The sequence below is a fragment of the Oncorhynchus kisutch genome, linkage group LG14, assembly GCF_002021735.2.
Source record: "Oncorhynchus kisutch isolate 150728-3 linkage group LG14, Okis_V2, whole genome shotgun sequence".
NCBI classification, from domain to species: Eukaryota; Metazoa; Chordata; class Actinopteri; order Salmoniformes; family Salmonidae; genus Oncorhynchus; species Oncorhynchus kisutch.
The window spans coordinates 16,564,927-16,590,713 of record NC_034187.2 but is presented as its reverse complement, the minus strand read 5'-3'; the positions used below and the strand labels follow the sequence as shown (position 1 = coordinate 16,590,713).

General features: G+C 48.1%; 1 protein-coding gene across 3 annotated transcripts in view; it reads left to right on the top strand.

The window, feature by feature from the left end:
* The window catches only part of LOC109904256 (probable E3 ubiquitin-protein ligase IRF2BPL), a 183,258-nt gene that overhangs the window by 56,085 nt on the left and 101,386 nt on the right, over positions 1–25,787 (top strand). The window lies entirely within an intron of this gene.

The following is a 25,787-nucleotide window of genomic DNA, read 5'->3' as shown; positions in this document are numbered from 1 at the left end:
TTCCATAAGGTGTCAACTGTGTCAACTGCCAAAGCCACAACAAAACAACCAAAGGTATGCATGGAGAGAGGAATCTCTTGCCGAATGGGAAAACATTGGCTTTATGCCACAGCTGAGCTTTCACAGGTGTGCCCCATCAGCACTTACGACACTCCCAGCTCTGCCCTCCTCTCCCACTCTTCCCACCAATCTCCTGCAGGAAGTAAACACAGCAGAACCCAGTAGACACACCCCCACCCATAAACAAAACCAAAATGTTTTAATAATCACATGCAATAAACAACACAAATATACTTGCACTCCCTGGACATCCAACCACCCAGGTCCACCAAGTAACTCAACCCACACCTCCACCTTTAGCAACCATGGCACCTGGATGCAAATTAAGAGAAGGAGAGGAAGAGAGAGACCAAGAGAGAGGAGACCAAGTTGTTGGAGAATAGACACAGTATTAAACAGGACAGCTAAGGAAAGGGCACACGGGACAATACATCTGCGACCTGTATGCTCTCGTCGGCTGGCCCTCGCAACATTTTCGTCGCAAGACCCACAGGCTCCAGGTCATCTATAAGTCTTTGCTAGGTAAAGCTCCACCTTATCTCAGCACACTGGTCACCATAACAACACACACCCGTAGCACGCGCTCCAGCAGGTATATCTCACTGGTCATCCCCAAAGCCAACACCCCCTTTGGCCGCCTTTCCTTACAGTTCTCTGCTGCCAATGACTGGAACGAATTGCAAAAATCGCTGAAGTTGGAGACTTATATCTCCCTCACTAACTTCAAGCATCAGCTCTCTGAGCAGCTTACCGATCACTGCAGCTGTACACAGCCCATCTGTGCATAGCCCAACTACCTACCTCATCCCCATATTGTTTTATTTACTTTTTTGCTCTTTTGCACACCAGTATTTCTACTTGCACATCCTCATCTGCACATCCTCATCTGCACATCTATCACTCCAGTGTTAATTTTCTAAATTGTAATTACTTCGCTACTATGGCCTATTCATTGCCTTACCTCCTTACGCCATTTGCACACACTGTATATAGACTTTTTCTATTGTGTTATTGACTGTACGTTTGTTTATTCCATGTGTAATTCTATGTTGTTGTTTGTGTCGCACTGCTTTGCTTTATCTTGGCCAGTTCGCAGTTGTAAATGAGAACTTGTTCTCAACTGGCCTACCTGGTTAAATAAAGGTGAGTAGTTTAGCTGATAACTGTTGAACTTCTTGGAGAAGTATGCCACAGGACGCTCAATTTCCTGGCTATCTGACTGCAGCAGAACCGCCCTGGCCCCCACATTACTAGCATCCACTTGCAGTGTAAAAGTTTTCTCCAGCTGCAGAGCGGCCAACACAGGAGCAGTACTGAGAAGAGCTTTAACATCCTCAAAGGACCGTTAGCATAATGGAGACCAGGCAAAGTGGGCCTTTCCCTTAAGCAAGTCAGTAAGGGGTGCGGTCACAGTCAAAAACTCTTACAAAAACTGCGGTAGTAGCCCACCATCACCAAAAAAACGCTGGAGATAGCCTGTTCATAAGGTGTTGAAAAGTGGCTGGTACACTTCGCAGGCCAAAACTCATCACCTTTATAGGAGAAAAGACCTGAAGGTGTGACAAAAGCAGAGATCTCTCTTGCCCTAGGTGTTAATGGCACCTGTCAGTAACCCTTAAGCTGATCAAATTTGCTTACAAATGCAGCAGCACCAACCTGATCAACAGTCTTCCCATGTGGGGAAGTGGTAGGAATCAGGTTGTCACACTTAACTTTTCGGTAGTCTGTACAAAACCAAAATGTTTCATTCTGCTTATGAACCCAAAGACATGGTGGAGCCCAGCTACAAAATGAAGGTTCAGCAATGTCATTATCAAGCATATACTGAATCTCAGAGTTTAAATGTTTTTTTCTCAAACGACACACTGTAAAACTGTTGCCGGATAGGTAGGGAATCACCAACGTCAATATCATGATTTACCAAATAGGTACGAGAAGGCGTGTCAATAAAGTAGTAAAGTAGTAAAACTCATGATCAAATGAACCAGCTCGGCACGACAAGGAACAGACAAGTATCCCAGCAGAGTATCCACCCAGAGACTCTGAATTATTTAACCGTCCTTCAAGGACACCATCATCTGGGCTAAGCAGCCCCCCATCACAACACACTGCCACAGTGGGTGAAACAGAAGGACCCAATAACAATTCAGGACTCGTTAAAAGAACAGGTTTAGTGTCCCCTGCAGGTACAGGCAAGTCTGAGGCAATAGAGGATGGGATGGAAGGACATGCATAGTAAGGCTTCAACAAGTTCACATGACAGAGCTGTGAAGCCTTTTTCCTTTGAGGAGTTGCAACCACATAGTTAAACTCTGATACGTAACTGTATATGGCCCACTAAATTTAGCCTGAAATGGATAGCCAACAATAGGTAACAGAGCGAGAGCTTGGTCATCAGGACTGAACTGGCGGCACTCAGCTCGCTGGTCAAACAGTCGCTTCATCCTACACTGAGAAGATGTTAACTTCTCTTTAGCCATCTCCCCAGCTGCATACAGGCTTCATCTGAAATCATTTACATAAGATGACAGATTCTTAGGGGTTCTGTAGTACCTCAGCCATCTCGTAACACGGCTAGTGGACCACGTATGGTGTGCCCAAAAACTAGGTTGTTATGGCCAAATCTTGTGCTTTCCTGTAAAACCTCTCTAGCTGCAAGCCTCAACCAAGGCAACCCCTCCTCCCAGTCTCAGTCCAACTCTGTGACAGTAAGCACGCAACAATGACTTCAAGGTCTGATGAACCGTTCCAGGGCTCCCTGACTCTGTGCATGATATGCGGTCGCAAGATTGTGCCTGATGTTAAGTTGGCCTAACACCTGTGCAAACATGTGAGAAGTGAAGTTGGAACCATGATCACTTTTAATAATTTTGGGTATTCCGAAAACAGAAATAAACTGAGTCAATGCCCTAACAACGGACTTGGTTGTTATCCTCTTCGTACTATAAGCAGCGGGATAACGATAAACTAAATCACAGAAGGTATATGGTACGACAATTTTAATTAGAGGTCAGCATGGCCGATTAATTAGGGCTGATTTCAAGTTTTCATAACAATCGTTAATCTGCATTTTTGGACTCCGATTACATTGCACTCCACGAGGAGACTGCGTGGCAGGCTGACCACCTGTTGCGCGAGTGCAGCAAGGAGCCAAGGTAACTTGCTGGCTAGCATTAAACGTATCTTATAAAAAACAATCAATCGTAACATATTCATTAGTTAACTACACATGGTTGATGCCATTACTAGTTTAACTAGCTTGACCTGCGTTGCATATAATCAATGCGGTGCCTGTTAATTTATCATCAAATCACAGCCTACTTCACCAAACGGGTGATGATTTAACAAGCGCATTCGCGAAGAAAGCACTGTCGTTTCACCAATGTACCTAACCATAAACATCAATGCCTTTCTTAAAATCAATACACTAGTATATATTTTTAAACCTGCATATTTAGTTAAAAGAAATTCATGTTAGTAGGCAATATAAACTAGGGAAATTGTGTCACTTCTCTTGCGTTCTGTGCAAGCAAAGTCAGGGTATATGCAGCAGTTTGGGCCGCCTGGCTCATTGCGAACTGTGTGAAGACCATTTCTTCCTAACAAAGACCGTAATTCATTTGCCAGAATTGTACATAATTATGACATAACATTGAATGTTGTGCAATGTAACAGCAATATTTAGACTTATGGATGCCACCCGTTCGATAAAATACGAAACGGTTCCGTATTTCACTGAAAGATTAAATATTTTGTTTTCGGATTTGACCATATTAATGACCTAAGGCTAGTATTTGTTTTTTTATTATATTATAATTACGTCTATGATTTGATATTTGATAGAGCAGTCTGACTGAGCGGTGGTAGCAGCAGCAGGCTCGTAAGCATTCATTCAAACAGCACTTTCCTGCGTTTGCCAGCAGCTCTTAGCAATGCTTGAAGCACAGTGCTGTGCATCACAAATCCCGAGATTAAGCTGACAATACTATAGTGCCTATAAGGTCAACCATTAGTCAAAGGTATATGAAATACAAGTGGTATAGAGAGAAATAGTCCTATAATTCCTAATTATAACTACAACTTAAAACTTCTTAACTGAGAGTATTGAAGACTCATGTTAAAAGGAACCACCAGCTTTCATATGTTCTCATGTTCTGAGCAAGGAACTTAAACATGACCTTTTTTACATGGCACATATTGCACTTTTACTTTATTCTCCAACACTGTGTTTTTGCATTATTTAAAACATCAGGGATACGTCACCCTCCATAATGAACAGTGAATAGATGGATGCACTGTCAACCATACCAAATGGGTCTTTTAACTGGTCCTGAGGTGGAACAATTGAGTCCCTTAACTTAAAAGCAGCTGCGCTAATGCCGTAGGCTTTACGGGCACATTAACCCCAGAAGGCCTAGCTTTACCTCTAAGGACAGGGCATTCATTTTTCCAATGACCTTTACCATGGCAGTAATTGCAGATTTTGCCATGATCTGATTTCACATGGGAACCACAGTTAAGCCTTGAGACAAGATCAGGCCCAGTAGGAAAGAATTTAGTCCCAAAACTCTCCCTGCGACCATCACTGCGAAGACCGGATTCCCCAAAGTGACCTTTGTGTCAGCACATATTAATCACGCAAGGCAGTCAGAGACAGAATCTTTGAACTGCTCCAGCACAACTAAACTGCACAACTTGTAGCAGGTTGTAAAATCCAATGAAGTGCACCATTGGTTAAACTGGGTGTGCAAATCCCGTGTGAACTCAACATAAGTCTGTCAGCTTTTTTCCAGGTTCTAAACTGCTCGCAATACGCTTCAGGAACTAACTCATAGGCGTACAACACAGCAGCTTTAACTTTGCCATAGCTTTGGCTGTCAGCAACGTTAAGAGCCGAGTAGACCTCTTGTGCTTTCCCAGTTAGCACACATTGCAACATCAACGTACGGTCGGTGTCAGGCCAATTCCTAGAATCTGCTAACCTTTCAAACAGTGAAAAAAAATTGCAGGTTCCTTTTCACTGAATTTCAGCAGAAGCCTCAAGTTTCCAACTATGTCAAAGGAAAGCTGAGCATGACCTCCGGAGAAATCACCATACCGGTCATTAAGAGACATGTCAGAGAGCTTACCATCTCTGACAATCTAAACGGACTTGTTGCAGCATCAGTTTGCTTCCGTTTCTTGTTTCAGCCTTTCTACCTCCAACTCCTTTTCCAAGGCTTGTGGCTGTTTCAGCCTATCATGCTCTAGTTGTAGCAACAACAATCCTTTTGCTGTTCAAAAGACAAGACAGGGTTAGGGGCGTTTGTAGTGGCCAAAATGTAGCCAAACCAGGCGAAAATGAATGCCGGATTTGATCAAGTTGGCCTTTAGTATGAACTTAACCGTCAGACGTTTATCAGCAAACTCAATGTTGTGTCACAATTCGTAAAAGTTGGTCTTTAGTATAGCAATCCAGAAGCTCCTCCCTCAGGACTTGGAAGAATTCCTCAATGTTAGCCAAAGTCAACCAACTATGGTTGTCGCCACAATTGTATACACCAAACAAAAACAGAAGCACAGACTCAACCACACAGGAGAGAAAAAAAACAAATGGAGCTTCCCCAAGACGTATTACTAGCTCAACCCTAGTCTTCATGCAGTCACTGGCGGTGGGTATTTATGAACTTTAGCCCTCTGTCGCAGAAAAAACGCTGAGCCACGGATGTGCTCCTGAGACAACTGCTCCAGCCACAGTCACCACACAAAAATAACAAAGAGCTAACACTGCCCAACGTGTGTCGTATGGGACACACGTCGCTAAACCTACCAGGGGAGAAGACGAGTCCAGGTTGCCAATCCACGCTACCCCAACAATCTCTCACTGCTAACACCACAGAAACAATAACCCGATGTCCCAACAATGAGCAAAGCAGGATCTCCAACCTGGAACAGGGGATGGAGATAAACTGTGGTCCTCTCTCCACTGCAGCACAAACCAACACTACTTCCACACCAACAGCAACCACAGGCATGTAACCAAAGAAAGTAGCAACAGGCAGTATCCAGATGTCACAATGTTGTCACAGATGTTGTTGTTAGGTGTCACATGCCAAAGCCACAACAAAAACAACCAAAGGTATGCATGGAGAGAGGAATCTCTTGCTGAATGGGGAAACAGTGGCTTTATGCCACAGCTGAGCTTTCACAGGTGTGCCCCATCAGCACGAACGACCCTCCCAGCTCTGCCCTCCTCTCCTACTCTGCCCACCAATCTCCTACAGGAAGTAAGCACAGCAAAAACCCAGTAGACAGAGCAGGGAGGGGGCGTCATAGTCACTCAGCCACGGAGCAGGAGGGGAGGAAAGGCCGGGAGGAAAGGGGACAGTGCGAGTCATAGGATGTGAAAAGGGAGGAGAGTAGGGTTGAAGAGGCAGAATCAGAAGGGAGAGATGATAGGATACAAGAGGAGAGAGAGAGCGAAGATTGCGACTGCATATGACCATCTGGGTAGGGGCTGAGAGTGGCTAGGGTTGGAGGAAATGGAGACAGAAAATGAACCAAAGTAGTGATCAGAGACCTGGAGGGGGGTTGCCATGAGATTAGTAGGCGAACAGCCTCTAGTAAAGATGAGGTCAAGCGTATTGCCTGCGTTGTGAGAGGGACGGGACTGGGAAAGGGTCAGGTTAAAAGAGGCGAGGAGGGAGAAAAAACAGTTGGAAAGAAATTAATCAAAGGCAGATGTCGGGAGGTTGAAGTCGCCCAGTACGAAGAGGGGTGAACCATTGTCAGGAAATGAGCTTATCAATAAAATGTATTTATGAATCAAATGTATTTATAAATCCCTTTTAACATCAGCCGATCAGCTTATCAAGGTGTCAAGCTCACTGAGGAACTCTCTAAGGGCACCGGCTGTGCGATAGATGACGACAGTGTTAAGCTTGAGTGGAGAAATGACAGTGACAGCATGGAATTCAAAAGAGGAGATGGACAGGTGAGAGAGGGAGAAAATAGAAAATCTCAATTTAGGAGAAATGAGTAGCCCTGTGCCACCACCGCGACGACCAGATGCTCTCGGACTATGGGGGAAAAATGCAGTCAGATGACGAAAAAGCAGCTGGAGTAGCAGTGTTCTCTGGGGTGATCAATGTCTCCATCAGGGCCAAAAACTACAATGTCAGAAATTGCCCTGCCCCTTTATCCTGGTTGATGTGCCAGGAATCATCTGAAAGTTATCAGCAGTTAGAAGTTCACACACCATGTAGGCCACTGGGAAGACAGGCAGCACTTAAAGTAGATGGCTCTAGCTAGCAAAAAGACAGTAAAGACAAATATTACACCTCTAGCTAAAAACTGAATCTCTCTCTCTCTCTCTCTCTCTCTCTCTCTGATTGAGCATAGCCCTTAACTATTTACAAATAGTTAAAGTACACAAAGGAATATAAATATAGGTTGTGTTTACAATGGTGTTTGTTCTTCACTGGTTGCCCTTTTCTTGTGGCAACAGGTCACAAATCTTGCTGCTGTGATGGTACACTGTGGAATTTCACGTGGGTAGATATGGGAGTTTATCAAAATTAGATTTGTTTTCGAATTCTTTGTGGATCTGTGTAATCTGAGGGAAATATGTACAGTATCTCTCATATGGTCATACGTTGGACAGGAGGTTAGGAAGTGCAGCTCAGTTTCCACCTCATTTTGTGGGCAGTGTGCACATAGCCTGTCTTCTCTTGAGAGCCAGGTCTGTCTACGCTGGCCTTTCTCAATAGCAAGGCTATGCTCACAAAGTCTGTACATAGTCAAAGCTTTCCTTAAGTTTGGGTCTCCCTCTCTCTCTTTCTCTCTTTCTTTCTCTCTTTCTTTCTCTCTTTCTTTCAATTTCAATTTCAGGGCTTCATTGTCATGGGAAACGTAAGTTAACATTTCCAAAGCAAGTGAACTAGATAATAAACAAAAGTTAACTAAACAATAAAAATGAACAGTAAACATAACTCACAAAAGTTGTCACATGCGCCAAATACAACCGGTGTAGAACTTAGTAAAATACTTACCTACTTAAGCCCTTATTAATCAACAATGCAGTTTTAAGAAAAACACCTATATTTTTTGTTGTTGTTGAAAGTGACAAATATTTATAGAGCAGCAGTAAAATCGTAATAGCGAGGCTTTATACAGGGGGTACCGGTACAGAGTCAATGTGCGGGGGCACCGGTTAGTTGAGGTAATTGAGGTAATATGTACATGTAGGTAGAGTTATTAAAGTGAATATGCATAGATGATAAACAGAGAGTAGCAGCAACATAAAAGAGACTGGTGTCGTGTCTTTGGCTATGCCGGATTAAGTTATATGACATGCTATTCTATAAAATAATTTCTCAATAATTAATATTACCTGATTGAGCTAATCATGTAAATGTAATTAACTAGAGAGTCAGGGCACCACGAAATAATATTTATAGAGCTGTTATCTTCTGAATAAACACTTAAAGACATTTTAATATTTTACATCAATAGCAGTCAATATTAATCGTCATCTTAATTCAGTTTCATCTGAAAGTTGTAAATTCTTGGTTGTCTGCACGAACCCTGACTAACAAGTTGAATCAGCAATACAAAATTGGGTTTAATTATTTATTTACTAAATACCTAACTAATTACACATACACATAATTAAATCATAACTTGATTACAAATTACGTCATAAAGGAAAACGTCCCTAGCGGGGGCGGAACAGATATAACAGCTGGTTACACAAAAAAAGGGTCTGAGTTTGAGTGAAAGAGCGGGAAGACTGAGGGACACAGGGAGGAGCTGTGCTATCGTAAATACCATATCTTATGCATTCTAAATTTCTGCCCATTTGGAAAAGGAAAATGCAATAAATATTTACTCTGAGCTGCGCTTCGGTAGGTTGGTGGTAGATGGAAGGCCATGTTGCCAAACCAAGTCCTTTGAAGAATGTCTCTGGTGGTCAATTGGATACGTTGTAGTAATGTTGTTGTGTGATAGACGGGATACTCTGTCTGTTCCTTCCTAACCCTCGTTTGCAGCGGCTGTTGCTAACTCAACTGCTAGGAGGTATCACTTCTGTAGTGAATAAGAGTTCAAAGTTCATACCATTCGCAACCAAGCTCACGCTGATGTTGGCTTCGTTCTGTAGTTATTATCTGAACCATTCTGACATCGGACTGTCGTCCTCACATCATCGGAACAGGAGGTTAAATTGTCGTCAAGGGCTTATATAGGAAGGGAGAGGAGGGCATGTTTGAAAAGTTTTATAGCCCATGTCCCTTCACAGGGGCGGGCCACTGATTGAGCATAGCCCTAACCTTATGAAAACCCAAATCTCACATTTTAGAAGCTAAAATCACATTTTATCCCATCACGAAACATTTCATGTTCAAACATTTAAATTGAACAACAATTTCATGTGAATCCGATAACTCTGATGTGTAGACTTTCCACTGTAGAGTTTGTCATCTTATCATTGATGAGAATGTCTCAGATGACAACCGAACTGACATCATATTCATTAAGTACCACCGCATATCTTCAGTTGGTCGGAATACCAGAATATTGTTCATTTCCCCCCACCTTCTGATGTTCGCAGAATTTCTATGTTAACCAAGGGTTTGCAAATTTAACATCAGTAGGGTAGAGAGAGAGGAAAAAGGGGGGAAGAGGTATTTATGACGGTCAAAAACCTACCCCCAGGCCAACGTCATGACACTGGGTAACCATTTGATTAGATGTTCAGGAATCCTATGGCTTGGGGGTAGAAGCTGTTTAGAAGCCTCTTGGACCTAGACTTGGCGCTCCTGTACAACTTGCGGTGTGGAAGCAGAGAAAACAGTCGATGACTAGAGTGGCTACAGTCTTTGACAATTGTTAGGGACAATTTTTAGCTGACACCGCCTGGTATAGAGGTCCTGGGTGGCAGGAAGCTTGGCACCAGTGATGTACTGGGCCGTACGCACTACCCTCTGTAGTGCCTTGCGGTTGGAAGCAGAGAAAACAGTCGATGACTAGAGTGGCTACAGTCTTTGACAATTGTTAGGGACAATTTTTTGCTGACACCGCCTGGTATAGAGGTCCTGGGTGGCAGGAAGCTTGGCACCAGTGATGTACTGGGCCGTACGCACTACCCTCTGTAGTGCCTTGCGGTTGGAGGCCAAGCAGACAGGATGCTCTTGATGGTGCAGAAGTAGAACCATTTGAGGATCTGAGGACCCATGCCAAATCTGTTCAGTCTCCTGAGGGGGAATAGGTTTTGTCGTGCCCTCTTCACAACTGTCTTCGTGCGCTTGGACAATGTTAGTTTGTTGGTGATGTGGACACCAAGGAAGTTGAAACTCTCAACCTGCTCCACTGCATCCCCGTCGATGAGAATGGGTGCGTGCTCAGTCCTCCTTTTCCTGTAGTCCACAATAATTGAGAATTTCAATAATCATTTTTTCTATGGCTGGCCATGCTTTCCACCTGGCTACCCCTATCCCGGTCAATAGCTCTGCACCCCCCACAGCAACTTGCCCAAGCCTCCCCCATTTCTCCTTCACCCAAATCCAGATAGCTGATGTTCTGAAAGAGCTGCAAAATCTGGACCCCTACAAATCAGCTGGGCTAGACAATCTGGACCCTCTCTTTCTAAAATGATCCGCCGCAATTGTTGCAACCCCTATTACAAGCCTGTTCAACCTCTCTTTCGTATCGTCTGAGATCCCCAAAGATTGGAAAGCTGCCGCGGTCAAGACACCCTAGACCCAAACTGTTACAGACCTATATCAATCCTAACAGATCACCGACCACTTCGAATCCCACTGTACCTCGCCTGGTAACTGCCTCGCCTGGTCCACCAACTACTTCTCAGACAGAGTTCAGTGTGTCAAATTGGATGGCCTGTTGTCCGGACCTTTGGCAGTCTCTATGGGGGAGCCACAGGGTTCAATTCTCGGGCTGACTCTTTTCTCTGTATACATCAATGATGTCGCTCTTGCTGTTGGTGATTCTCTGATCCACATCTACTCAGACGACCCCATTTTGTATACTTCTGGCCCTTCTTTGGACACTGTGTTAACTAACCTCCAGACGAGCTTCAATGCCACACAACACTTATTCCGTGCTCACACCTGCCCACCCATCTAGCATCACTATTCTGGACGGTTTTGACTTAGAATATGTGGATACCTATGTGGATACCTATGTGGATACCTACAAATACCTATGTGTCTGGTTAGACTGTAAACTCTCCTTCCAGACTCACATTAAGCATCTCCAATCCAAAATTAAATCTAGAATCGGCTTCCTATTTCGCAACAAAGAATCCTTCACTCCTGCTGCCAAACATACCCTCGTAAAAACGACTATCCTACCAATCCTTGACCTCTGTGATGTCATTTACAAAATAGCCTCCAACACTCTACTCAGCAAATTGCATGCAGTCTATTACGGTGCCATCCTTTTTGCCACCAAAGCCCCACATACTACCCTGCGATCTGTATGCTCTTGTTGGCTGGCCCTCACTTCATATTCGTTGCCAAACCCAGTGGCTCCAGGTAATCTATAAGTCTTTGCTAGGTAAAGCCCCGCCTTATCTCAGCTCATGGGTCACCATAGCAACACCCACCCGTAGCATGCTCTCCAGCAGATATATTTCACTGGTAATCCCCAAAGCCAATTCCTCATTTGGCTGCCTTTCCTTCCAGGTCCTTCCAGGTCTCTGTTGCCAATGACTGGAACAAGCTGCAAAAATCACTGAAGCTTGAGACTCATTTCTCCCTCACTAACTTTAAGCATCAGCTGTCAGAGCAGCTTACAGATAATTGCAGATAATTGTACATAGCCCATCTTTAAATAGCCCACTCAACTACCTCATCCCCATATTGTTATTATTATATATTTTTTCTCCTTTGCACCCCAGGATCTCTACTTGCACATTCATCTTCTGCACATCTATCACTCCAGTGTTTAATTGCTACATTGTAATTATTTCGCCACTATGGCCTATTTATTGCCTTGCCTCCCTAATCTTACTTCATTTGCACACACTGGTATATAGACTTTTCTATTGTGTTATTGACTGTACGTTTGTTTATTCCATGTGTAACTCTGTGTTGTTGTTTGTGTCGCACTGCTTTGCTTTATCTTGGCCAGGTTGCAGTTGTAAATGAGAACTTGTGCTCAACTGGCCATTCCGGGTTAAATAAAGGTGAAATAAATAAAAAAGACGGAGAGTAGGGACCGAGGCTGTATTCAGATACAAAGGAAGACGGAGAGAAGGGACCGAGGCGGTATTCAGATACAGAGGAAGACGGAGAGAAGGGACCGAGGCGGTATTCAGATTCAGGGGAATACTGAGAGAAGGGACCGAGGCTGTATTCAGATTCAGAGGAAGACTGAGAGAAGGGACAGAGGCTGTATTCAGATACAGAGGAAGACGGAGAGAAGGGACCGAGGCGCTATTCAGATTCAGGGGAATACTGAGAGAAGGGACCGAGGCTGTATTCAGATTCAGAGGAAGACTGAGAGAAGGGGCCGAGGCTGTATTCAGATGCAAAGGAAGACTGAGAGAAGGGACCGAGGCGGTTATCAGATACAGAGGAAGACGGACAGAAGGGACCGAGGCTGTATTCAGATACAGAGGAAGACGGAGAGAAGGGACCGAGGCTGTATTCAGATACAGAGGAAGACTGAGATAAGGGACAGAGGCTGTATTCAGATACAGAGGAAGACTGAGAGAAGGGACCGAGGCTGTCTTCAGATACAGAGGAAGACGGAGAGAAGGGACCGAGGCGGTATTCAGATTCAGGGGAATACTGAGAGAAGGGACCGAGGCTGTATTCAGATACAGAGGAAGACGGAGAGAAGTGACCGAGGCGGTATTCAGATTCAGGGGAATACTGAGAGAAGGGACCGAGGCGCTATTCAGATACAGAGGAAGACGGAGAGTAGGGACCGAGGCGGTATTCAGATTCAGAGCAAGACTGAGAGAAGGGACCGAGGCTGTATTCAGATACAGAGGAAGACGGAGAGTAGGGACCGAGGCGGTATTCAGATTCAGGGGAATACTGAGAGAAGTGACCGAGGCTGTATTCAGATACAGAGGAAGACTGAGAGAAGGGACCGAGGCGGTATTCAGATTCAGGGGAATACTGAGAGAAGGGACCGAGGCTGTATTCAGATACAGAGGAAGACGGAGAGAAGGGACCGAGGCGGTATTCAGATTCATGGGAATACTGAGAGAAGGGACCGAGGCTGTATTCAGATACAGAGGAAGACGGAGAGAAGTGACCGAGGCGGTATTCAGATTCAGGGGAATACTGAGAGAAGGGACCGAGGCGCTATTCAGATACAGAGGAAGACGGAGAGTAGGGACCGAGGCGGTATTCAGATTCAGAGGAAGGCTGAGAGAAGGGACCGAGGCGGTATTCAGATTCAGAGGAAGACTGAGAGAAGGGACCGAGGCTGTATTCAGATACAAATGAAGACTGAGAGAAGGGACCGAGGCGGTATTCAGATACAGAGGAAGACTGAGAGAAGGGACCGAGGTGGTATTCAGATTCAGAGGAAGACTGAGAGAAGGGCCCGAGGCTGTATTCAGATACAGAGGAAGACTGAGAGAAGGGGCCGAGGCGGTATTCAGATTCAGGGGAATACTGAGAGAAGGGACCGAGGCGCTATTCAGATACAGAGGAAGACGGAGAGTAGGGACCGAGGTGGTATTCAGATTCAGAGGAAGGCTGAGAGAAGGGACCGAGGCGGTATTCAGATACAAAGGAAGACTGAGGGAAGGGACCGAGGCGGTATTCAGATACAGAGGAAGACTGAGAGAAGGGACCGAGGTGGTATTCAGATTCAGAGGAAGACTGAGAGAAGGGACCGAGGCTGTATTCAGATACAGAAGACTGAGAGAAGGGACCGAGGCTGTATTCAGATACAGAGGAAGACGGAGAGTAGGGACCGAGGCGCTATTCAGATTCAGAGGAAGGCTGAGAGAAGGGACCGAGGCGGTATTCAGATTCAGAGGAAGGCTGTGGGAAGGGACCGAGGCGGTATTCAGATTCAGAGGAAGACTGAGAGAAGGGACCGAGGCTGTATTCAGATACAGAGGAAGACGGAGAGAAGGGACCGAGGCGGTATTCAGATTCAGGGGAATACTGAGAGAAGGGACCGAGGCTGTATTCAGATACAGAGGAAGACGGAGAGAAGGGACCGAGGCGGTATTCAGATTCAGGGGAATACTGAGAGAAGGGACCGAGGCTGTATTCAGATACAGAGGAAGACGGAGAGAAGGGACCGAGGCGGTATTCAGATTCAGGGGAATACTGAGAGAAGGGACCGAGGCGCTATTCAGATACAGAGGAAGACGGAGAGTAGGGACCGAGGCGGTATTCAGATTCAGAGGAAGGCTGAGAGAAGGGACAGAGGCTGTATTCAGATACAGAGGAAGACGGAGAGAAGGGGCCGAGGCTGTATTCAGATGCAAAGGAAGACTGAGAGAAGGGACCGAGGCGGTATTCAGATACAGAGGAAGACGGAGAGAAGGGACCGAGGCTGTATTCAGATACAGAGGAAGACGGAGAGAAGGGACCGAGGCGGTATTCAGATTCAGGGGAATACTGAGAGAAGGGACCGAGGCTGTATTCAGATACAGAGGAAGACGGAGAGAAGGGACTGAGGCGGTATTCAGATTCCGGGGAATACTGAGAGAAGGGACCGAGGCTGTATTCAGATACAGAGGAAGACGGAGAGAAGGGGCCGAGGCGGTATTCAGATTCAGAGGAAGGCTGAGAGAAGGGACCGAGGCGGTATTCAGATTCAGAGGAAGGCTGTGGGAAGGGACCGAGGCGGTATTCAGATTCAGAGGAAGACTGAGAGAAGGGACCGAGGCTGTATTCAGATACAGAGGAAGACGGAGAGAAGGGACTGAGGCGGTATTCAGATTCCGGGGAATACTGAGAGAAGGGACCGAGGCTGTATTCAGATACAGAGGAAGACGGAGAGAAGGGGCCGAGGCGGTATTCAGATTCAGAGGAAGGCTGAGAGAAGGGACCGAGGCGGTATTCAGATTCAGAGGAAGGCTGTGGGAAGGGACCGAGGCGGTATTCAGATTCAGAGGAAGACGGAGAGAAGTGACCGAGGCGGTATTCAGATTCAGAGGAAGACTGAGAGAAGGGACCGAGGCTGTATTCAGATACAGAGGAAGACGGAGAGAAGGGACCGAGGTGGTATTCAGATTCAGAGGAAGGCTGTGGGAAGGGACCGAGGCGGTATTCAGATTCAGAGGAAGACTGAGAGAAGGGACCGAGGCTGTATTCAGATACAGAGGAAGACGGAGAGAAGGGACCGAGGTGGTATTCAGATTCAGGGGAATACTGAGAGAAGGGACCGAGGCTGTATTCAGATACAGAGGAAGACGGAGAGAAGGGACCGAGGCGGTATTCAGATTCAGGGGAATACTGAGAGAAGGGACCGAGGCTGTATTCAGATACAGAGGAAGACGGAGAGAAGGGACCGAGGCGGTATTCAGATTCAGGGGAATACTGAGAGAAGGGACCGAGGCGCTATTCAGATACAGAGGAAGACGGAGAGTAGGGACCGAGGCGGTATTCAGATTCAGAGGAAGGCTGAGAGAAGGGACAGAGGCTGTATTCAGATACAGAGGAAGACGGAGAGAAGGGGCCGAGGCTGTATTCAGATGCAAAGGAAGACTGAGAGAAGGGACCGAGGCGGTATTCAGATATTGAGGAAGACGGAGAGAAGGGACCGAGGCGGTATTCAGATTCAGGGGAATACTGAGAGAAGGGACCGAGGCTGTATTCAGATACAGAGGAAGACGGAGAGAAGGGACTGAGGCGGTATTCAGATTCCGGGGAATACTGAGAGAAGGGACCGAGGCTGTATTCAGATACAGAGGAAGACGGAGAGAAGGGGCCGAGGCGGTATTCAGATTCAGGGGAATACTGAGAGAAGGGACCGAGGCGCTATTCAGATACAGAGGAAGACGGAGAGTAGGGACCGAGGTGGTATTCAGATTCAGAGGAAGGCTGAGAGAAGGGACCGAGGCGGTATTCAGATACAAAGGAAGACTGAGAGAAGGGACCGAGGCTGTATTCAGATACAGAGGAAGACGGAGAGAAGGGACCGAGGCGGTATTCAGATTCAGGGGAATACTGAGAGAAGGGACCGAGGCTGTATTCAGATTCAGAGGAAGACTGAGAGAAGGGACAGAGGCTGTATTCAGATACAGAGGAAGACGGAGAGAAGGGACCGAGGCGGTATTCAGATTCAGGGGAATACTGAGAGAAGGGACCGAGGCTGTATTCAGATTCAGAGGAAGACTGAGAGAAGGGGCCGAGGCTGTATTCAGATGCAAAGGAAGACTGAGAGAAGGGACTGAGGCGGTTATCAGATACAGAGGAAGACGGAGAGAAGGGACCGAGGCTGTATTCAGATACAGAGGAAGACGGAGAGAAGGGACCGAGGCGGTATTCAGATTCAGGGGAATACTGAGAGAAGGGACCGAGGCTGTATTCAGATACAGAGGAAGACGGAGAGAAGGGACTGAGGCGGTATTCAGATTCCGGGGAATACTGAGAGAAGGGACCGAGGCTGTATTCAGATACAGAGGAAGACGGACAGAAGGGACCGAGGCTGTATTCAGATACAGAGGAAGACGGAGAGAAGGGACCGAGGCTGTATTCAGATACAGAGGAAGACTGAGAGAAGGGACAGAGGCTGTATTCAGATACAGAGGAAGACTGAGAGAAGGGACCGAGGCTGTCTTCAGATACAGAGGAAGACGGAGAGAAGGGACCGAGGCGGTATTCAGATTCAGGGGAATACTGAGAGAAGGGACCGAGGCTGTATTCAGATACAGAGGAAGACGGAGAGAAGTGACCGAGGCGGTATTCAGATTCAGGGGAATACTGAGAGAAGGGACCGAGGCGCTATTCAGATACAGAGGAAGACGGAGAGTAGGGACCGAGGCGGTATTCAGATTCAGAGCAAGACTGAGAGAAGGGACCGAGGCTGTATTCAGATACAGAGGAAGACGGAGAGTAGGGACCGAGGCGGTATTCAGATTCAGGGGAATACTGAGAGAAGTGACCGAGGCTGTATTCAGATACAGAGGAAGACTGAGAGAAGGGACCGAGGCGGTATTCAGATTCAGGGGAATACTGAGAGAAGGGACCGAGGCTGTATTCAGATACAGAGGAAGACGGAGAGAAGGGACCGAGGCGGTATTCAGATTCATGGGAATACTGAGAGAAGGGACCGAGGCTGTATTCAGATACAGAGGAAGACGGAGAGAAGTGACCGAGGCGGTATTCAGATTCAGGGGAATACTGAGAGAAGGGACCGAGGCGCTATTCAGATTCAGAGGAAGACTGAGAGAAGGGACCGAGGCTGTATTCAGATACAAATGAAGACTGAGAGAAGGGACCGAGGCGGTATTCAGATACAGAGGAAGACTGAGAGAAGGGACTGAGGTGGTATTCAGATTCAGAGGAAGACTGAGAGAAGGGCCCGAGGCTGTATTCAGATACAGAGGAAGACGGAGAGAAGGGACCGAGGCGGTATTCAGATTCAGGGGAATACTGAGAGAAGGGACCGAGGCTGTATTCAGATACAGAGGAAGACGGAGAGAAGGGGTCGAGGCGGTATTCAGATTCAGGGGAATACTGAGAGAAGGGACCGAGGCGCTATTCAGATACAGAGGAAGACGGAGAGTAGGGACCGAGGTGGTATTCAGATTCAGAGGAAGGCTGAGAGAAGGGACCGAGGTGGTATTCAGATTCAGAGGAAGACTGAGAGAAGGGACCGAGGTGGTATTCAGATACAGAGGAAGACAGAGAGAAGGGACCGAGGCGGTATTCAGATACAGAGGAAGGCGGAGAGAAGGGGCCGAGGCGGTATTCAGATTCAGAGGAAGACTGAGAGAAGGGACCGAGGCTGTATTCAGATACAGAAGACTGAGAGAAGGGACCGAGGCTGTATTCAGATACAGAGGAAGACTGAGAGAAGGGACCGAGGCTGTCTTCAGATACAGAGGAAGACGGAGAGAAGGGACCGAGGCGGTATTCAGATTCAGGGGAATACTGAGAGAAGGGACCGAGGCTGTATTCAGATACAGAGGAAGACGGAGAGAAGTGACCGAGGCGGTATTCAGATTCAGGGGAATACTGAGAGAAGGGACCGAGGCGCTATTCAGATACAGAGGAAGACGGAGAGTAGGGACCGAGGCGGTATTCAGATTCAGAGCAAGACTGAGAGAAGGGACCGAGGCTGTATTCAGATACAGAGGAAGACGGAGAGTAGGGACCGAGGCGGTATTCAGATTCAGGGGAATACTGAGAGAAGTGACCGAGGCTGTATTCAGATACAGAGGAAGACTGAGAGAAGGGACCGAGGCGGTATTCAGATTCAGGGGAATACTGAGAGAAGGGACCGAGGCTGTATTCAGATACAGAGGAAGACGGAGAGAAGGGACCGAGGCGGTATTCAGATTCATGGGAATACTGAGAGAAGGGACCGAGGCTGTATTCAGATACAGAGGAAGACGGAGAGAAGTGACCGAGGCGGTATTCAGATTCAGGGGAATACTGAGAGAAGGGACCGAGGCGCTATTCAGATTCAGAGGAAGACTGAGAGAAGGGACCGAGGCTGTATTCAGATACAAATGAAGACTGAGAGAAGGGACCGAGGCGGTATTCAGATACAGAGGAAGACTGAGAGAAGGGACTGAGGTGGTATTCAGATTCAGAGGAAGACTGAGAGAAGGGCCCGAGGCTGTATTCAGATACAGAGGAAGACGGAGAGAAGGGACCGAGGCGGTATTCAGATTCAGGGGAATACTGAGAGAAGGGACCGAGGCTGTATTCAGATACAGAGGAAGACGGAGAGAAGGGGTCGAGGCGGTATTCAGATTCAGGGGAATACTGAGAGAAGGGACCGAGGCGCTATTCAGATACAGAGGAAGACGGAGAGTAGGGACCGAGGTGGTATTCAGATTCAGAGGAAGGCTGAGAGAAGGGACCGAGGTGGTATTCAGATTCAGAGGAAGACTGAGAGAAGGGACCGAGGTGGTATTCAGATACAGAGGAAGACAGAGAGAAGGGACCGAGGCGGTATTCAGATACAGAGGAAGGCGGAGAGAAGGGGCCGAGGCGGTATTCAGATTCAGAGGAAGACTGAGAGAAGGGACCGAGGCTGTATTCAGATACAGAAGACTGAGAGAAGGGACCGAGGCTGTATTCAGATACAGAGGAAGACGGAGAGTAGGGACCGAGGCGGTATTCAGATTCAGAGGAAGGCTGAGAGAAGGGACCGAGGCGGTATTCAGATTCAGAGGAAGGCTGTGGGAAGGGACCGAGGCGGTATTCAGATTCAGAGGAAGACTGAGAGAAGGGACCGAGGCTGTATTCAGATACAGAGGAAGACGGAGAGAAGGGACCGAGGCGGTATTCAGATTCAGGGGAATACTGAGAGAAGGGACCGAGGCTGTATTCAGATACAGAGGAAGACGGAGAGAAGGGACCGATGCGGTATTCAGATTCAGGGGAATACTGAGAGAAGGGACAGAGGCTGTATTCAGATACAGAGGAAGACGGAGAGAAGGAGTCGAGGCTGTATTCAGATGCAAAGGAAGACTGAGAGAAGGGACCGAGGCGGTATTCAGATACAGAGGAAGACGGAGAGAAGGGACCGAGGCTGTATTCAGATACAGAGGAAGACGGAGAGAAGGGACCGAGGCGGTATTCAGATTCAGGGGAATACTGAGAGAAGGGACCGAGGCTGTATTCAGATACAGAGGAAGACGGAGAGAAGGGACTGAGGCGGTATTCATATTCCGGGGAATACTGAGAGAAGGGACCGAGGCTGTATTCAGATACAGAGGAAGACGGACAGAAGGGACCGAGGCTGTATTCAGATACAGAGGAAGACGGAGAGAAGGGACCGAGGTGGTATTCAGATTCAGAGGAAGACTGAGAGAAGGGACCGAGGTGGTATTCAGATACAGAGGAAGACAGAGAGAAGGGACCGAGGCGGTATTCAGATACAGAGGAAGACGGAGAGAAGGGGCCCAGGTGGTATTCAGATTCAGAGGAAGACTGAGAGAAGGGACCGAGGCTGTATTCAGATACAGAGGACTGACTGAGAGAAGGGACAGAGGCTGTATTCAGATACAGAGGAAGACGGAGAGAAGGGACCGAGGCGGTATTCAGATTCAGGGGAATACTGAGAGAAGGGACCGAGGCTGTATTCAGATTCAGAGGAAGACTGAGAGAAGGGACAGAGGCTGTATTCAGATACAGAGGAAGACGGAGAGTAGGGACCGAGGCGGTATTCAGATTCAGGGGAATACTGAGAGAAGTGACCGAGGCTCTATTCAGATACAGAGGAAGACTGAGAGAAGGGACCGAGGCGGTATTCAGATTCAGGGGAATACTGAGAGAAGGGACCGAGGCTGTATTCAGATACAGAGGAAGACGGAGAGAAGGGACCGAGGCGGTATTCAGATTCATGGGAATACTGAGAGAAGGGACCGAGGCTGTATTCAGATACAGAGGAAGACGGAGAGAAGTGACCGAGGCGGTATTCAGATTCAGGGGAATACTGAGAGAAGGAACCGAGGCGCTATTCAGATTCAGAGGAAGACTGAGAGAAGGGACCGAGGCTGTATTCAGATACAAATGAAGACTGAGAGAAGGGGCTGAGGCGGTATTCAGATTCAGAGGAAGACTGAGAGAAGGGACCGAGGCTGTATTCAGATACAGAAGACTGAGAGAAGGGACCGAGGCTGTATTCAGATACAGAGGAAGACGGAGAGTAGGGACCGAGGCGGTATTCAGATTCAGAGGAAGGCTGAGAGAAGGGACCGAGGCGGTATTCAGATTCAGAGGAAGGCTGTGGGAAGGGACCGAGGCGGTATTCAGATTCAGAGGAAGACTGAGAGAAGGGACCGAGGCTGTATTCAGATACAGAGGAAGACGGAGAGAAGGGACCGAGGCTGTATTCAGATACAGAGGAAGACGGAGAGAAGGGACCGAGGCGGTATTCAGATTCAGGGGAATACTGAGAGAAGGGACCGAGGCTGTATTCAGATACAGAGGAAGACGGAGAGAAGGGACCGATGCGGTATTCAGATTCAGGGGAATACTGAGAGAAGGGACAGAGGCTGTATTCAGATACAGAGGAAGACGGAGAGAAGGAGTCGAGGCTGTATTCAGATGCAAAGGAAGACTGAGAGAAGGGACCGAGGCGGTATTCAGATACAGAGGAAGACGGAGAGAAGGGACCGAGGCTGTATTCAGATACAGAGGAAGACGGAGAGAAGGGACCGAGGCGGTATTCAGATTCAGGGGAATACTGAGAGAAGGGACCGAGGCTGTATTCAGATACAGAGGAAGACGGAGAGAAGGGACTGAGGCGGTATTCATATTCCGGGGAATACTGAGAGAAGGGACCGAGGCTGTATTCAGATACAGAGGAAGACAGACAGAAGGGACCGAGGCTGTATTCAGATACAGAGGAAGACGGAGAGAAGGGACCGAGGTGGTATTCAGATTCAGAGGAAGACTGAGAGAAGGGACCGAGGTGGTATTCAGATACAGAGGAAGACAGAGAGAAGGGACCGAGGCGGTATTCAGATACAGAGGAAGACGGAGAGAAGGGGCCCAGGTGGTATTCAGATTCAGAGGAAGACTGAGAGAAGGGACCGAGGCTGTATTCAGATACAGAGGACTGACTGAGAGAAGGGACAGAGGCTGTATTCAGATACAGAGGAAGACGGAGAGAAGGGACCGAGGCGGTATTCAGATTCAGGGGAATACTGAGAGAAGGGACCGAGGCTGTATTCAGATTCAGAGGAAGACTGAGAGAAGGGACAGAGGCTGTATTCAGATACAGAGGAAGACGGAGAGTAGGGACCGAGGCGGTATTCAGATTCAGGGGAATACTGAGAGAAGTGACCGAGGCTCTATTCAGATACAGAGGAAGACTGAGAGAAGGGACCGAGGCGGTATTCAGATTCAGGGGAATACTGAGAGAAGGGACCGAGGCTGTATTCAGATACAGAGGAAGACGGAGAGAAGGGACCGAGGCGGTATTCAGATTCATGGGAATACTGAGAGAAGGGACCGAGGCTGTATTCAGATACAGAGGAAGACGGAGAGAAGTGACCGAGGCGGTATTCAGATTCAGGGGAATACTGAGAGAAGGAACCGAGGCGCTATTCAGATTCAGAGGAAGACTGAGAGAAGGGACCGAGGCTGTATTCAGATACAAATGAAGACTGAGAGAAGGGGCTGAGGCGGTATTCAGATTCAGAGGAAGACTGAGAGAAGGGACCGAGGCTGTATTCAGATACAGAAGACTGAGAGAAGGGACCGAGGCTGTATTCAGATACAGAGGAAGACGGAGAGTAGGGACCGAGGCGGTATTCAGATTCAGAGGAAGGCTGAGAGAAGGGACCGAGGCGGTATTCAGATTCAGAGGAAGGCTGTGGGAAGGGACCGAGGCGGTATTCAGATTCAGAGGAAGACTGAGAGAAGGGACCGAGGCTGTATTCAGATACAGAGGAAGACGGAGAGAAGGGACCGAGGCGGTATTCAGATTCAGGGGAATACTGAGAGAAGGGACCGAGGCTGTATTCAGATACAGAGGAAGACGGAGAGAAGGGACCGAGGCGGTATTCAGATTCAGGGGAATACTGAGAGAAGGGACCGACGCTGTATTCAGATACAGAGGAAGACGGAGAGAAGGGACCGAGGCGGTATTCAGATTCAGGGGAATACTGAGAGAAGGGACCGAGGCGCTATTCAGATACAGAGGAAGACGGAGAGTAGGGACCGAGGCGGTATTCAGATTCAGAGGAAGGCTGAGAGAAGGGACAGAGGCTGTATTCAGATACAGAGGAAGACGGAGAGAAGGGGCCGAGGCTGTATTCAGATGCAAAGGAAGACTGAGAGAAGGGACCAAGGCGGTATTCAGATACAGAGGAAGACGGAGAGAAGGGACCGAGGCTGTATTCAGATACAGAGGAAGACGGAGAGAAGGGACCGAGGCGGTATTCAGATTCAGGGGAATACTGAGAGAAGGGACCGAGGCTGTATTCAGATACAGAGGAAGACGGAGAGAAGGGACTGAGGCAGTATTCAGATTCCGGGGAATACTGAGAGAAGGGACCGAGGCTGTATTCAGATACAGAGGAAGACGGACAGAAGGGACCGAGGCTGTATTCAGATACAGAGGAAGACGGAGAGAAGGGACCGAGGTGGTATTCAGATTCAGAGGAAGACTGAGAGAAGGGACCGAGGTGGTATTCAGATACAGAGGAAGACAGAGAGAAGGGACCGAGGCGGTATTCAGATACAGAGGAAGACGGAGAGAAGGGGCCCAGGTGGTATTCAGATTCAGAGGAAGACTGAGAGAAGGGACCGAGGCTGTATTCAGATACAGAGGACTGACTGAGAGAAGGGACAGAGGCTGTATTCAGATACAGAGGAAGACGGAGAGAAGGGACCGAGGCGGTATTCAGATTCAGGGGAATACTGAGAGAAGGGACCGAGGCTGTATTCAGATTCAGAGGAAGACTGAGAGAAGGGACAGAGGCTGTATTCAGATACAGAGGAAGACGGAGAGAAGGGACCGAGGCGGTATTCAGATTCAGAGGAAGACTGAGAGAAGGGACCGAGGTGGTATTCAGATACAGAGGAAGACAGAGAGAAGGGACCGAGGCGGTATTCAGATACAGAGGAAGGCGGAGAGAAGGGACCGAGGCTGTATTCAGATACAGAGGAAGACGGAGAGAAGGGACCGAGGCGGTATTCAGATTCAGGGGAAGACTGAGAGAAGGGACCGAGGCTGTATTCAGATACAGAAGACTGAGAGAAGGGACCGAGGCTGTATTCAGATACAGAGGAAGACGGAGAGTAGGGACCGAGGCGGTATTCAGATTCAGAGGAAGGCTGAGAGAAGGGACCGAGGCGGTATTCAGATTCAGAGGAAGGCTGTGGGAAGGGACCGAGGCGGTATTCAGATTCAGAGGAAGACTGAGAGAAGGGACCGAGGCTGTATTCAGATACAGAGGAAGACGGAGAGAAGGGACCGAGGCGGTATTCAGATTCAGGGGAATACTGAGAGAAGGGACAGAGGCTGTATTCAGATACAGAGGAAGACGGAGAGAAGGGACCGAGGCGGTATTCAGATTCAGAGGAAGACTGAGAGAAGGGACCGAGGTGGTATTCAGATACAGAGGAAGACAGAGAGAAGGGACCGAGGCGGTATTCAGATACAGAGGAAGGCAGAGAGAAGGGGCCGAGGCGGTATTCAGATTCAGAGGAAGACTGAGAGAAGGGACCGAGGCTGTATTCAGATACAGAAGACTGAGAGAAGGGACCGAGACTGTATTCAGATACAGAGGAAGACGGAGAGTAGGGACCGAGGCGGTATTCAGATTCAGAGGAAGGCTGAGAGAAGGGACCGAGGCGGTATTCAGATTCAGAGGAAGGCTGTGGGAAGGGACCGAGGCGGTATTCAGATTCAGAGGAAGACTGAGAGAAGGGACCGAGGCTGTATTCAGATACAGAGGAAGACGGAGAGAAGGGACCGAGGCGGTATTCAGATTCAGGGGAATACTGAGAGAAGGGACCGAGGCTGTATTCAGATACAGAGGAAGACGGAGAGAAGGGACCGAGGCGGTATTCAGATTGAGGGGAATACTGAGAGAAGGGACCGACGCTGTATTCAGATACAGAGGAAGACGGAGAGAAGGGACCGAGGCGGTATTCAGATTCAGGGGAATACTGAGAGAAGGGACCGAGGCGCTATTCAGATACAGAGGAAGACGGAGAGTAGGGACCGAGGCGGTATTCAGATTCAGAGGAAGGCTGAGAGAAGGGACAGAGGCTGTATTCAGATACAGAGGAAGACGGAGAGAAGGGGCCGAGGCTGTATTCAGATGCAAAGGAAGACTGAGAGAAGGGACCGAGGCGGTATTCAGATACAGAGGAAGACGGAGAGAAGGGACCGAGGCTGTATTCAGATACAGAGGAAGACGGAGAGAAGGGACCGAGGCGGTATTCAGATTCAGGGGAATACTGAGAGAAGGGACCGAGGCTGTATTCAGATACAGAGGAAGACGGAGAGAAGGGACTGAGGCGGTATTCAGATTCCGGGGAATACTGAGAGAAGGGACCGAGGCTGTATTCAGATACAGAGGAAGACGGACAGAAGGGACCGAGGCTGTATTCAGATACAGAGGAAGACGGAGAGAAGGGACCGAGGCGCTATTCAGATTGAGGGGAATACTGAGAGAAGGGACCGACGCTGTATTCAGATACAGAGGAAGACGGAGAGAAGGGGCCGAGGCTGTATTCAGATGCAAAGGAAGACTGAGAGAAGGGACCGAGGCGCTATTCAGATACAGAGGAAGACGGAGAGTAGGGACCGAGGTGGTATTCAGATTCAGAGGAAGGCTGAGAGAAGGGACCGAGGTGGTATTCAGATTCAGAGGAAGACTGAGAGAAGGGACCGAGGTGGTATTCAGATACAGAGGAAGACAGAGAGAAGGGACCGAGGCGGTATTCAGATACAGAGGAAGGCGGAGAGAAGGGGCCGAGGCGGTATTCAGATTCAGAGGAAGACTGAGAGAAGGGACCGAGGCTGTATTCAGATACAGAAGACTGAGAGAAGGGACCGAGGCTGTATTCAGATACAGAGGAAGACGGAGAGTAGGGACCGAGGCG